Source organism: Lontra canadensis, unplaced genomic scaffold (assembly GCF_010015895.1).
Source record: "Lontra canadensis isolate GAN:19392208 unplaced genomic scaffold, GSC_riverotter_1.0 scaffold19, whole genome shotgun sequence".
Taxonomy (NCBI): Eukaryota; Metazoa; Chordata; class Mammalia; order Carnivora; family Mustelidae; genus Lontra; species Lontra canadensis.
This window is the reverse complement of record NW_022631013.1, coordinates 1,873,344-1,887,450: the sequence shown is the minus strand read 5'-3', so window position 1 is coordinate 1,887,450 and position 14,107 is coordinate 1,873,344. Positions and strand designations below refer to the sequence as shown.

Genomic DNA, 14,107 nt, shown 5'->3' with positions numbered 1-14,107 from the left:
TACTTGGGGTCAAAGCACATCTCTGTTAGTTTCTCATTGTGTGATCTTGGGCAAATTACTCAACTTCTTCAGTCTCCTCGTCTTTAAAGTGATGGGATGATTGTGAGGATTAAATGATTTAATGCGTGTAGAACATTAGAATGCTGTCTGGCATGTAGTACATACTCGATACTTGTTACCCATAATCATTATTTTCACTAATCCAATCTTTGGGGAATCACGACATTCAGTCAGAATGCTGACTGAATTGCTGATAGGGAATCAGCTAGTCATTGGGAGAAATAATACTCAGACTCATGTCTCCTTTCTCCAAGCCTAGGAATCTGAGCTCAATGTACCCTTCCTAGCAGTGTTTTTAGAGGCATCTATAGCTAATCAGAGTGCAGGCTCTGGTGCCTGGTTTCTCACCCTCATAGCTATCTTGGGCTTTTTGGCTCAAAAGTACTATTTGTTCAGAACCCTATCACTTTCCCAGGGCCTTCTATCAATATTTTGGCCATCAAAACATTTTCATTATTATCAGTGAACTCCTCTTCTATACCTATCAGTCTTCCCCCATCTCTATTAATCCTCTGACCTTGCCACCTCATTCCAATGGGTTTTATGTTTATTTTGTTTGTTTTTAACTTTTTAGCTTCTTAACTCTCCTTATGTCTTGATTCTGATTCCTATACCTTTGAGTCTCTTTGCACTTGGTGAGTCCAAAATTTACACTTATCAATAGATATATCCTGTATCCAGTAGTTTTATGTCTGTTTCACTTCTCACCCTTTTGGCTAAGATCAAGTGAGGTAGTTTTATTTCAATATTTTCCTCTGTGGGCTTTCAAAGCCTTTCCATGATGTGACCCTGGAGGACCTAACCAGCCTGGTATCTTTGCTCTCAAGCCCACTTCCTCCTCTACAGTCAACCTGGTCTCCTTTACCCAAGTCTTGCAATTTTTTCCTCTGTACCTCATGTCATTTGCTCCAAACACACACACACACACAGACATGCACATACACCCAGTAAAGTAGATTTATATAAAGATCTTTTAAAACTAAGGATTAAAACACCATAATATATATTTATATTTTCCTCTTTTCTTACACTGGGTAAAGAGCCTCAGATCTTCATGTATCCTTTTGATGTGGTTAAGATGGAAACATACCTTTCGTTTAGCATTCATTTCATATCTCGGAAATATTAGTATTCTAGAAAACATCAGTGTTGTATGAGTTAAATAATGAGCACTGACAAAAAAGAAAGGCCTTTTTTTAATTGTCTGCACAAGGAATCTAGAAATATCAGCAAAAGAAAAAAAGAAATTTCACAGTAAATTGTGTCAAAATAATTCAAGGAAATGTCTATTTGTTACCCAAACAGCTTAAATAGTCTGTAACACCATTCATCTACATTACATCTTCCAACTCATGTTTACAAAAACTGACATTTCAAACAAACATATTCTCTAATTTCTTATACCAGAATGACAGTGACCAAAGGAAGAGAGCATCATTTTTATTACAATAGTATTCTCAGTATTCCCTTAAAATGCACATACATGCTCAGTCAGAGAAACAGATTTCCCATTTAGCCACATCAACATGAAGGATCATAAGGGGTTGGAGTGATGGCAGTAGAGAGCAGCTCTGGCTGTGTGTACGCACGTGTGTTTCTTCTCGGTGCTAATTATACTTCCTCATAGAAGCCTGGCAGTCACATGACTGGACTAAACTTTGTGTGATTCAGTCTTATTAAATTTTAAGGTGCATTTAGGACACAGAGAGATGCTCATGGAAGTTTAAAATGAAACTGAAATTTAAGCTTAAATTTAAAATGAAAATACTGTTTTTTTTTAAATTGTAATCTATATATGAGCTTAGACCTCAAAAAGTTTAAGATTCATTCTTTGATCAGGCTGCAAAGTTTTGTTTCCTTCTATTCTACTTATTCACTGAAAATCCACATCTGTAGCGGCATCTCTGTTTAATCCATGGCACTGCTAGCCCAGGAGGGAACTGTGAAAGTATAAACCATAAGCAAATTTTAGTATTCTTTTGATATGATATGTTTTCCAATGTCAAGTGGACATTATTTCATTCAAAACAAAAACTATTATAAAAAGCATATTCTCTTGTGTCCTTTCTATACTTTACCTCCATATTTGTTTGGATATTTATACTGATAGATTTATCAAACACAGACAATCTAAGAAATAGAAAACTAGAGCAGAAAGTACTGTTAGCTTATGTAAATGGAATAAATGTAATAGCCTATAAAAATGTGTAGAGAGGGAATCAGCCTAGGGAAAGGCCAGTGATAAGGAGATTGAAACCGATTTCTTCCAAGGTCATAAACAAATAAAGACTTTTAAATTCTTGCCTTAGAGTTAACACAGAATGGTAAATAAGTATGGATAATACATGCATATATATATAATTGAATAATAAAAGTATCTCTTGGCATATAATAAAAATGCTTTAATTTGATTAGACTGTGATGGTATGTATTTTATTCAACTTAATTTCAGTGAGTAAGTAACTGAATTATAACTTACACTTAATGCCTAACAGCAATATTTTGAGCCTAACTAAAGTAACAATGGTCATAGTTAATGCTAAAGAGAGTAACACACTGTAGCAAGAATGACATTCAGGAAAGCTGCTCTTTATTCCTATTAATCTTAAAATGTAACCCATATTCCTAATTCCTGTGTTACACTCCTGAAAATGAGAAATAATTTATGTCCTTCCCCATCTTCTGGGTTACAATGATAAATATGTAAAAGTGCTTTGAGCTTTTTGTGATATAAGGGACTATAAAAATCTAAGGTGTTTTTATTATTATATCAATCAAATGGAACCTCAGACTAAGTTCCTTTCTGAAGACCCACAACTTTTTATGGGCAAATCATGAAATTGTATTGGGAAATATATTGAAGCCACATAAGAGGGCAGACAGAAGATTTTATGCCTTTTGAGGCCTTTTAAACTTGGTTACAATTAGAAATGGGAGAAGATATTTATCATAGGATATATCAGTTGGGATATTAATGAGAGCAAATGACTATATTTAAGAGATGCTATGTAAAAGCAGGAACTCTAATTCTTGCTTCATCAAATAAATGGGCTAAGTCACCATTTTTGTTTCCATCATCGTAGTTACTGCGTATCAGCTGTTTCCTCTGTTCCAGGAAGTCTGAATATTTTACACTCATGGTTACATTTAACCTCACAGTAATCCTACATTAAGCATTATTATCACCATTATATAGATCAGGAAATCAAGGCTTAGAAGAGATTAAGTAACTTGTCCAAGGCCCCACAATGATGAAGTCATGTTCAGATCAGGATGTGCCTATGTACAAACCCAAACTCTTAACAGTTTTCAAAATTGTAGTTCGTGGTAGAATAACATTGAAATATCTATTTAAAGGACTAATTTTTGACAAGCTATAATACTATTAAAAACTTAGGAGGAGATAGTGTACAAATACTGGCACTCAAAAGATGCTTGAAGCAAATTGAAATGGGTCTTTTGTCAAAGATCAGGAATAAATAGTTAGGAACAGGAACTGATTATCTACTGATCATTTGACCTTCGCCTGAAGATAAATATTATAAGAATAATATCAGTTGCCTGATTTTTTTCTTTGGCAATAGATTTATAATCAGTTTTAAACAAAAATTCTACAAAATTAGGTATTTCTAAAGCTCTTGAAAATAATGCCTTTATATATCATTGAGAGAATGTTTTCATTAAAAATATATTATCCCATTTCCCTTAGAGGGAGTTAATAATGGGGAATCCCCCCAAAATTAAATTGGCATTTTGGGATCTTTAAATTATTTTTCATCATTCATAATGCCATACATATCATTTATTTGTGACAAAAATTAGAAGTGGTTTTTATAATTCATGCTAAAACATTTTCCTCTTCAATAGTGTGATTTTCTCTTTTTAAAATTATCTTCTAGTTTTGAAACATTATAATGTACATTTATACAATATCTTTTTATCTCTTTTCAGACTTGGTGAGAGTACATCTTTTAACCCTTTTATAAATTCTCATCTTTAAAATGTCCTACATGTCTTGGCAAAGAATAGTTTAAGCTGTCCATTGTATGCATATTTTCAATTTAATTAAGAAAAACAAAAATAAATATAGCTTAAGAGCCTCATTAAAGCCGGCAGTTCAGACTTAAGAGTATTTGTAACTAGCAGAAAAATATCTTACTGTCTCATTATTTGAAGATAATAGTGCCTGAAAGGCTGGAATTTGAAAGAATATTTCTTAAAATGCTTATATAGCAGCCATTATTTAAACCAATATAACATTATGGAAAATGGGGATATGGAAGGGAAAAGTTAGCTTGCATAAACATAAATTTTTCTCTCATTAAAGAATATATACTGCACTCATTTATCCATATACTTGAATAAAAAAACCAAACTGATCTTTGGGTTAGGTGATAAGAAGGATTTTTGCATAAAGAATTGAAAAGAAATGTGTTCGAGATGCATTGACTTGTACGTATTTGCTCATCTTCCTATGAGTAATCAGATTAAGTGCATAGTTTAAAATAATAGTTTTTAATGTATCTAAATAGTTAATTAAGTACTGAAATATATATCTGCACCTTAATTTTTTTTTCACTACTTTTCCTGACAAATTCATTTTTAATTCTTCCAGTTCCCACTGTGATTTAAGCAGCCTTAATAGTATCAATTAAGTGTATCCTGGCATTGATCAAAGTTTTGGGGTTAAAGAAAAAACTGATTTCCTAAAGTTGCATTAACTATGTGTTATCACCAGAAGGTATCTTTGTAGAAATATTGCTAAAACTTAAGTTATAAATGCTGTTGTGGAAAATGAAATGCATCCTGTCATGCACTCTCATAAATGTACACTAGTGAATTTGCAATCCACTCAATGACAAAAGGAACAAGATACGGTGCAAAGTCATAAGTGAATCAAGGCACCAAGGTCACTGGTTATATTCTGATCATCATACATTTTAAACTTCTGTGAAACATTTAGTCAAATAATACATAGAATTTCACACCTCCTATCCATAAAAGCAGACATAAGACTGTAGGTATAAAGTGTGCTCTAAGAACCATGTGGTGTCAAATACACACATGGAATTTTTTGAGTTCCCTGAATTACCCCTTAGTAATTATCTGGGTAAAGGGGAAGGGGGTGAAATAGAACTCTTATTCCTGTAAGTAGGTAAGCTGATTCTCTTCTGTAGTAGATAATTTCTTAGGCTTTTCTAAAAATTACCCTGGAATCTCTGGTGGCTCTATCACATCAACAAAAAGGTCAAGTTAACCTCAGTTTATGGTAACTCCTCTGTATCCAGTTGATCTGCTTTTCTCACAATAGCAGGAATACTTTAGATTGCATTTAGAATCAGTTTCTAATACTGCAGCCAGGGAGCTTCCTTTGCCCGGTGCTCTGATAAAGACAGATTTCTGTTCTCTATCAGATTGTTTTAAATTGTTCCTTACTCTTATTTCACCAAACTTCCCAGAACTTTATACTTTTCAGATTGTTTATGCAGGGTAGCTATGACTAACAATCATGATCAAAATGCTGTGCCCCTTTGCTAGTCCTCCTCAGTTTATGCTCCCCAGATAATTTTTAAAACCAGTGGGCTTTTTCTCTCACGGCTCCCCTCCCCCCGTAAAAAAAAATAAATAAAACAATATCCCATTCCAGGCCCCCCCCTCTGTCTGTCGCAAGCATTTTAATGACAGTTTACTTTAGCGGTCTATCAGCCGACTGCTGCCTCTGCCACCTGAATTTCAATTTCTTAATTTACAGCTCAGATAAAACAGAATGGAGCAGGATCTGGGCTGCTCTCTACATTGGGTTGGCCTTATCAAGCGTGAAGTTTGGCGTATTGCAAACCTATTCAAGTGATTATCTGTTGAGGACCTCTCGAGCCATCTCCATCTCTGCACCGGGCTGATAAGACAGCTGTTTCTCTAGCCGCCCTGTCTCCCCGGGCCTCAGTCTTCTTCTGATACAAACTCTGCCTTTGTCACTGTGCCCCGGTGCGGTCACTTGCTCTGTGGGGCAAGGGTTTGATCTGAACACACGTGGGGGGAAAGTGCGAATGCGTGAGAGAGCAGAGGAGAGAGGAGGGGGATGGTGTGGGGTGGGGGAGGAAGTAGGGGAGGGAAGGAGGGTTAGAGACCAGTGGGAGGTGGGGGCAGGGCTGCGTACCGGGCGCAGTTGATAGCTCTGATTGACTGGTCGCTCAGCCCGGCTTTATTATTTCAAATTAGACGTGCATCGCACACAAGTGGAAACATAAATCTTCAATATGAGAAAGAGCCTCAGAGCATCGGAAGCAGAAAAACCGTTTCTTCCCAGGTCCCGGTAAAGGGGCCGGCCAAAAGACTGATTGCCACCAGCTGAGACAGATGGTTTCCTTTAACTTTGGAAACTGCTATTTTTAATTACTTGTATTAATTTCGCATGCGATGTATCGGCTCCAGGAGGAAGCTTAGAGAAAACTGTTAGCATCCCTGAAAGAAATGGACACAAAGCTCTGATTTGCCTTTTCTCACCTCCAGTTTTTCCTACCTCACCCTTGACTGGTCTGCTAGACCTCTCTTTGCGTGCTCAGCAAAGATGTGAGTTTATTCTACTTAAAGTTGCTACTGTGTAAAAGAGAGGAGGAGAAGAAATCTGAGGACATTTTGTGGGAAGCTTTACATAAATGATCGTCGATCCGGAGCTGCAGATCTATTTTCCAAGACACTCTGGGGCACGTGCAACAGATCTTACTCTGAATCTGAATATTTGCAGTCAAATCACTTAAAGGGGAATGAACTTTGTACAAATTTTACCCAGGGGGAAAAAAAAGGTGGGACTGGGGAGAGAGCACTCTAAGTTGGTCTCAAAAGATTTACCGTGACACTAGATAACATTTAAAAAATTTTAAACACTTAAATAAATAATTCACATGTCTTTATGTGTGAGCAGTATCCTAAGGTTTTAGGGGAATTCTCCCTGAGTCTACTGTCTTTACAATTTTTTCTCTCGGACAGGAATTTAAAGACAAAATGTAAAGAGAAAGTGAAGGATGTTTGTGATCCTGCTCACTGCCGGTTCTGGCACTGTCCCGGATAGAAAGTGTTTGCAATATAAAGGGTCCTTTGCAAAATAGTCCAGGAGGTCACTTATCTTCAGATAAAAGACTTTGCCCCATTGCCAGTAAGTGGATGGAGCTGGGAAGGAACTGAGGGTGGGGGTAGTGAGGGGTGAGGGTATGGGTTTTTTTTGTTGTTGTTGCGATTCCTGCTGGGAATTTTGAGGATTAAGAACTCTGGAGTAGGTTTAGCAGACTTTCCGATGACTACCTGGATTTGCATTTATTTTGCATGAATACTTTGATGAAAGACAGGCTCATCTGGGCAAGGGAGCGTGTGAAAAGAGAAGTTTAGTGGACGGTGCGCCCAGAGTTCAGAACTCTATCTCTCTTGACGCTTTGTCACTAAGGCCGAGTTCTAGCAAAAGCCAGCCTAATTCGAAATAAACGTGTTTCTGTGAAGTAGGACAGCCTCTTCCTTAAAGTCTGTGCAATGAAACATTCCCAAGAATTGCCGTTTCCGTATATTACTTGGGAGGGACAGAAAACTATCAGTTTGCAAACCTTTATTTTGGATCGGCTCGTCTCTGTCCATGGTGCTAATTCCTGCCTCATTCCCTTGCCCGGTTGCCACGCTCTAAACTCAACGCTGGTGTCAATTTTCTACACAACTTTTTTCCTGTTTTCTAAACTGTAGAAGGAAAGTTGACATGCTCCTTTAGGTAGAACAAATAAAAGAGTAATCACCAAGCTATATAATATCTATATTTCTCAAACAGGCATTAAAATGACATATTTCCAACATTTTGAACTGCAGACCCCACCCCCACTCTGAGTTGCCCAACAAACTAACACAGAATATTTTTATTCCTCCGAGAGGGTATAATGTTTGGAACTATTGCCCTAAGCCACACATTGTAAACTCACCTAAATAGCTTAACTGCTTTATTTACTTTTAAAAAAATGTCACAGTAGTAGTTGATAGCATCCTTTATCATAAAATGCTAAAATCACATCCCCCCTCAACTAGTGTGAGGAAGTTATTTATCCTAAAAGATATTGCCCACAATAGCTTATGAGTATTCCTGTGAATGAGTGTTCCTTTATAAACTTTAGCAAAATAATCCATTGAATTCATTATTTTTCAGCTTTTTTTTTTTGCAACTTTCTTTTTGCAACTTTCTTCACAACAAACTTTTTCTCCAAACTTTCAGTGAGTGACCCCTCAACTCTATCCATTCTCTGCTGCAATTTAAAATAGTACTAAGGACTTTAAAAATATGTCAGCTAAGATAACAGTCAAAACTCAGATGTCTTTTAAATGCTTTTTCTAATGCAAGTTCAGATGCTGTGGATAATTCTTTAGCTAACTATGGATGAAGAGGGGTTGATTACAGTTCCTTAATGTGGAGTGTGATGTTTACACATAGTCTTTATTAATTGCAAGATAGATTATGTTAGTATTCCAAGCTATGATAATATGAATTTCAAAGTGAAATATACATCCAGATATCATTTATTTTAAATAGGCTGTATTCAGTTTTTATTTTTAAAAGTTGGAAAAATACACATTACTTAAGGTATATGTATCCATTTAAATTTTTTAAACTTAGAAACATCTGTTTTATTGAGGAAGTAAACTAGTATTGTAAGATATTTTCAATATTTTAAATAATTTAACTTCATTTTACCTATATAGAAAAAACATGTTGAAGATGACATTTTCAAAAACAATTGCTCCTCTGCCTAAAGTAAAGAAAGCATATATACCCAATCCACAGAATTTAGTGTTTTGCATTTGAATAGACAAATTTACTATTTTTCAAGTAATTTCTTTAACTACCTGACACACAAGCTAGATTTTCACCACTCCACACCACACTCAGCTGTCCTTATCCACCCTCCCCCTTTTGGAAAATATACCACTGTAATCTGCAACTTCTTGTGGAAACAAACACACATCAAAAAATAAAACAAGGTCTAGTTTCCACCCAGTTAGAAGATACTTACACAGTTTTAAGTAAAGATTTCCTACAGAGTGCTGATAGTATTATATGAATACATGCAACTAATTCAATATTAAGAGCATGTTAACAAGGGGAAAAGGCATTTTACCTCATAAATAAGTCTGCATAAACAGTATTACATTTTTATATAAATTGCATTTATTACTTTAAGATTTATTTCTCTGTACTGACCTGGGGGTGAAGGGGGGGTTGAAGAAGATGGTAACAAACACAATCTTCCAACTATTTATTCATACAGTGATTAATCTACTTTAGGTAAAGTGGAGTCTTTCTGTCTTTTCCCTTGACTTGTCCCTCCCTCAGCCCCTTTATTCCATTTCCTCAAACTGCTTTTCTTTCTACTTCCTATGAGTTCCACCCGGGTCTAGAAAATAGCTTTAAGTTGAAATTGGGACCCCAGTCTTCTTATTATATAAAAAGTGGGGCTGGGGATTAGGACATGGTAATTATAAATTATAAGATAACAATGTTAATTATAAGATAATATATAGATTCAGGCCTCCTTTTCCAACCTTGTGTTACTGTCATGCAAAGTAATAGAACTTGAACATATTACACTGGTTATACAGGAGATAAACAAGTCTTATGTTCTTCGCCATTAATCATTTATCCACACTCAAGGACATTCTCAAGGAACTCCGAATTACTTCACCCTTCACTTTGTAGTTACTCTGCTTTGTGACTATCTGTCCCTTTCCCACCATCCCAATCCACCCTCCTCCAATCTCTAACTCTTACCTGTGTCTCCTTTTTCTGAATTTTCAAAGATAGCCACTAGTAGTAAACAGGTAAAGGAATTCCTTTTAGAAAGGCATGAGCATCTAGACAAGATATGTTACATTGTATAAGAAACATAAGTACTATCTAGGAAGTTGGCACTGTCAAGATTAAAAGAAGAAATTCAGACTGAAAAAGAGCCTACGTCAAGTTAATGTCTCTATTTATACATCAAGCTGATCCTGAGGACCACGTTTTTACTTGGAGGAAGAAATAAATATCATGCACAAAACTATACTTCAGTCTCTTGAATGCTATTAAAATATGGTATTTAATAAAGTAGTCTTCAGCTATAAAACGGAAGCATTGGCAGCATTTGGTCTTCTGGTGAAACTTTCTAAATCCTCAGAGAAAGAACCCAGATAAAGGTTCGACTAATTTACTATCAGCAATACGTATGTGGTCCAAGAACTGGACCGCCAGCAAATACAGAGGAGTGGCTTGTTCTAATTTTATATACAGATGCTCTTTTTGAGTCACCATGTACCTCAAAGTAAAGGACCTTAGCTCTGTTCAGTACCTTTTTTTCCTAACAGGATGCTTATCCTCTACTTTTCTAACATGAAATTAAAGCTAATTCAAACCGTGCAGCTTTATTTGAAAGCATTTCTGAATTCATTCTTACCCTAAAAATAAATAAGAGAACTGCAATATGCATATATTAAAAGAGAGAAAGACATAAAATTGCTTAATATCTAATACAGAATAGCGGAACATAAATCGAAAAAGGCATGCGGGCAAGTAATGGATGTACATTCATCCCTTTCACTCAGATCAAAGAGAGGGAGCTCTCAATGACTCATACATACCGGACAGAGTTTAATGTTATAAAGAAACGTGCCATAGATGCGGCAGTAATGGCAAGGAAAATGAGTCTTTCGGAAGCAGAAAGATTTAAGAGGAAAGAAGATGCCATATCGCAAACTCTGATACTACAGTTCCAACCCTCCCACGTTGCTCTTTCCATCTCTTTTTGCTTCTTGCATTTCCCTTCGCCGCCTGTGTTAAGTGTGTACCTCCCCGCACAACTTACCTTGAAACGGGACTCCATTGAGCTCTTGAGAGTGACACAAGCTTCTAGCCAATCGTATCAAGCACGATCGCCCGGGCGGCCTCAATGGAAGCATCTAGACCAATCAGGGTCCTGGGGAGATGAGCAAGTTACGTTGTGGCGCCACTCGGCGTATACTTCCGCGCGTGCTGCCCGGGATAGGAGCCTGGCAGAGCAGCTGCACACACGGCAGTGCGGAGGCAGAGAAGGGGTTGGTGATACGGTGCTATAAATCTGTGGTCCAGTCCACCTCCCTTTTAAGACGTTCTCCCCCCTTATTTCTGTTCTCAGTTAGAGATGCAGCAGCTTACTCCTGTAGCGACCTACTAAAAAGCAACAAGGAGAAAGACATCGTCTTTTTGAAAAAACGTTCTTTCGTCTCTTTTCTTTGTTCCTTCGTTTGTTTTTCTTGCCTCTTTTTGTTTAGTTGAACGGCAATAGGAGGACAGTCTCTTCGTCTTTTTAAACTCTCTTTTTTTAAGTTTCCCCTCCCCTTTCATATTTTTTTTTTCGCCATTTCTTTTAGCGTTGGACTTTGGGGTCGAAAGCATTTCTTTTTATTTGCTTCTTTTAAGCCGAGCACAGTTTAGGTTTCGTGCTGTCTTAAGAGAACTATCCAGCAGCTTCTTGCTCATCCTTATTGGGAGAACTGCACCGTTACTTTAAAAACACACATACACAAAAACCTTAAGGGAGAAAGGTAAGTTTCGGTTTGGTTTCTTTAATCATTAGTTGCAGCGATGCGCTGGCAAACCCAGAAAACCTGTAAGTGAGCGGAATACAGACTATGAAGTTAATTAAGCACATGTTTGTCTCATTTCAAAGCTACTGCTCTGCTTTTTAATTCTAGAGAGCTAGACTAAGAGGACGCATGCTTGACGTACTGAATTTTCGCAAATATCAATGGCAAAAACTTAAGTGGTAAATGTGGCTAGAGTAGAGCAGGGGTACAATAGGAGTCTAGGTGTTGAGTGAGCTACGGGATTGAGGTTGGAAGTTCATTTCGTGGGAAGAGAGAGATAACTTGGGCTTTGGGGGATGCATGCCTCTACTTTAGCACAGCAGCTAAGGGACTGGAGAGGCTTTAATACCTTTGAGGGGAATCAGAAGCCTGGACTTGCAGATTAGACCAGCGAAAACCCCACACTTAATTGCATTAAACAGATAACATGTGCTGGGGAGATGGGATTGCCAGATGGAATTTAGATGCTACACCAGGCTGCTAGTTGTAGTTGACTGAAAAAGTACATGCCGCCTGAGGGCTAGGGCTGGGGTTAGGGTGGGTAGAAGCTGTCAAAAACTCATCATTGCTAGGTGTGCGGGCTCTAAATCATGGGCGCCAATTACCGTGATTCTTTTTTAAAAGAAGGTAGCCAATTTAGGGCTGAATTCTTAAGTCTGTACCGGATATGAGATTCCCTTTGTTCAGAAAAGCGTAAATAAGATCCTTGGAGCTGTGTGTGTGGAGTGGCGGCTGCCTGGGAGCCTTGCGGTGCGGGGCGCTGGGAAGTGGATTCCAAGCTCTGTCCTTGGTCCTACGCGGCTGACTTTGCCTTCGGCGCGAGGGGGAAACCCCTTCGCAGCCGCGAAGATTCACAGCCACCCCAGGAGCCAACTCCGCTACGTTCCCCTCACCCCTTTTCTTACCGCCCCCCCCCCCAGCTATTGTTAAACTGACGCCAGGAGAAAGATGGTTGGGGGTGAGACGCTGGGCAGACCCATGCTTCATTTTAACTTTTGTGATTTCTCAGGGTTTGGGAGAAACCAGCTGGCTTTCTACTGCGGAAAAAGAAATTAGGGTAGATGTGGGAAAGGGGGGAGAGTGTACATTGGGCGGAGAGGACCGAGAGGGTGATGGTGGCGGTGAAGGAGGTGCTGCCTTTGCCTAAGAGAAGTTTAAATTATTGGCACGAGGGGGTGTGGGTGAGTGTGCGTGAGAGCGCCGGTGTGGTGCTTCAGATGGAGAGAATGGGGGAAAAGGTATAAAACCCGCCGGGGTTGTTAATTTCTCCCCGCTGTCCACCCCACCCACCCTCCCGGGTCTAAAAGCCAACTTGCGGCCAGCCTCCAGACTCGACTCTGCCATCTCCGGGGCGGTGGGGTCTGGGGATAGCAAAGTGGCAGTGCCCTGCACGGAAGCTCCGCGGCGAATAGGACGTCGCGTGGCCATTGTTGCTTAATTTATGCCCAGCACGTTGTTACGTACCCACCTATTTCACGTCTGTAAAGAATTAATATGAGAGCTATACAACTGTGGCAAATTGGAGGTTGGATACATTCCCCGTTTGCCATTTTCAAGTGCCGGTTAGCGAAACTGATGTCGAGACTGGGTATTTTCTCTTGTAATTGCCAGCTGCAGATCTGGCTTTATTGTGGCCTGAGTGAGAGAAACAGTCAACCATTTAGTATTTACTCTTAACACTGCTGGGATGGGATGAATGTCTCTTACTTTCTCCCCGAAATGCACGGGTTCTTTCCCCGCCCCCACTCACTACAAACACTCATGTTGGTTAAGATTCTACACCTTTAGCCCATCCCCACACCCTCCGCCCCTTCTCCATCTTCTGGATGTTTGGAATAGAGAGATGGAGATGGGTTATTTCTTAGGCCTACACTGCAACTTATAAAATTCAAGCTTAAAGTGGAGGTGTGGGGGGAGAGTACAGAGTAGACAATAGTAACCGAATAAATTATTTTCCTAATTAAAAAAATAAGTTCCTAAAGGTCAGGAAAAAAGTGTGCATGTTTTAGGGGTGATACGAGTAGAAAAGCTGTTTGGGCCTGTAAGACTTCTTTCGTAAAATGGCTTCTTAAGTGGGACATCTGAAAGGTTTGTCAGAATCTGGACAAATAAGTGTGCAAAACCAGAAAATTTTGATTTTTAAAAGTCACTTTTTGGAGGATTTAAAAAAGTAACTGCCTCTCCGTTTTTATTGTCATTCCCTAAGTCTGTCTGTCTTACACCAATCACTCCTGGGTTCTTCTCTTTTTTAACCAAGTGTTTAGGCACCTCATTTTAACCTGTTCTGGAGTTCTCCACGAAAAACGCAACGTTTGCAGGTCGAAGTGGATTGGAAGACTTAGGGAACTCTGTAGAGAGGTCTCCCATAACTTCAAAAAGTCAGCTTCAGGGAGTAGGGCGTAGGGCATTCTAAGAGTTTTAG

At 38.5% G+C, this 14,107-nt stretch overlaps 1 protein-coding gene across 6 annotated transcripts in view; it reads left to right on the top strand.

The window, feature by feature from the left end:
• ELAVL2 (ELAV like RNA binding protein 2) overlaps positions 1-14,107 on the top strand; it is a 168,809-nt gene that overhangs the window by 14,484 nt on the left and 140,218 nt on the right. For 2 of the 6 annotated variants that reach the window (XM_032860309.1, XM_032860302.1), the window contains exon 1: positions 11,103-11,643. The exons of the other annotated variants lie outside the window; for them this stretch is intronic. The gene's annotated coding sequence lies outside the window, so the exon portion shown is untranslated. Of the gene's footprint in view, positions 1-11,102; positions 11,644-14,107 lie in introns of those variants that run through there. 6 annotated transcript variants of the gene reach the window in all.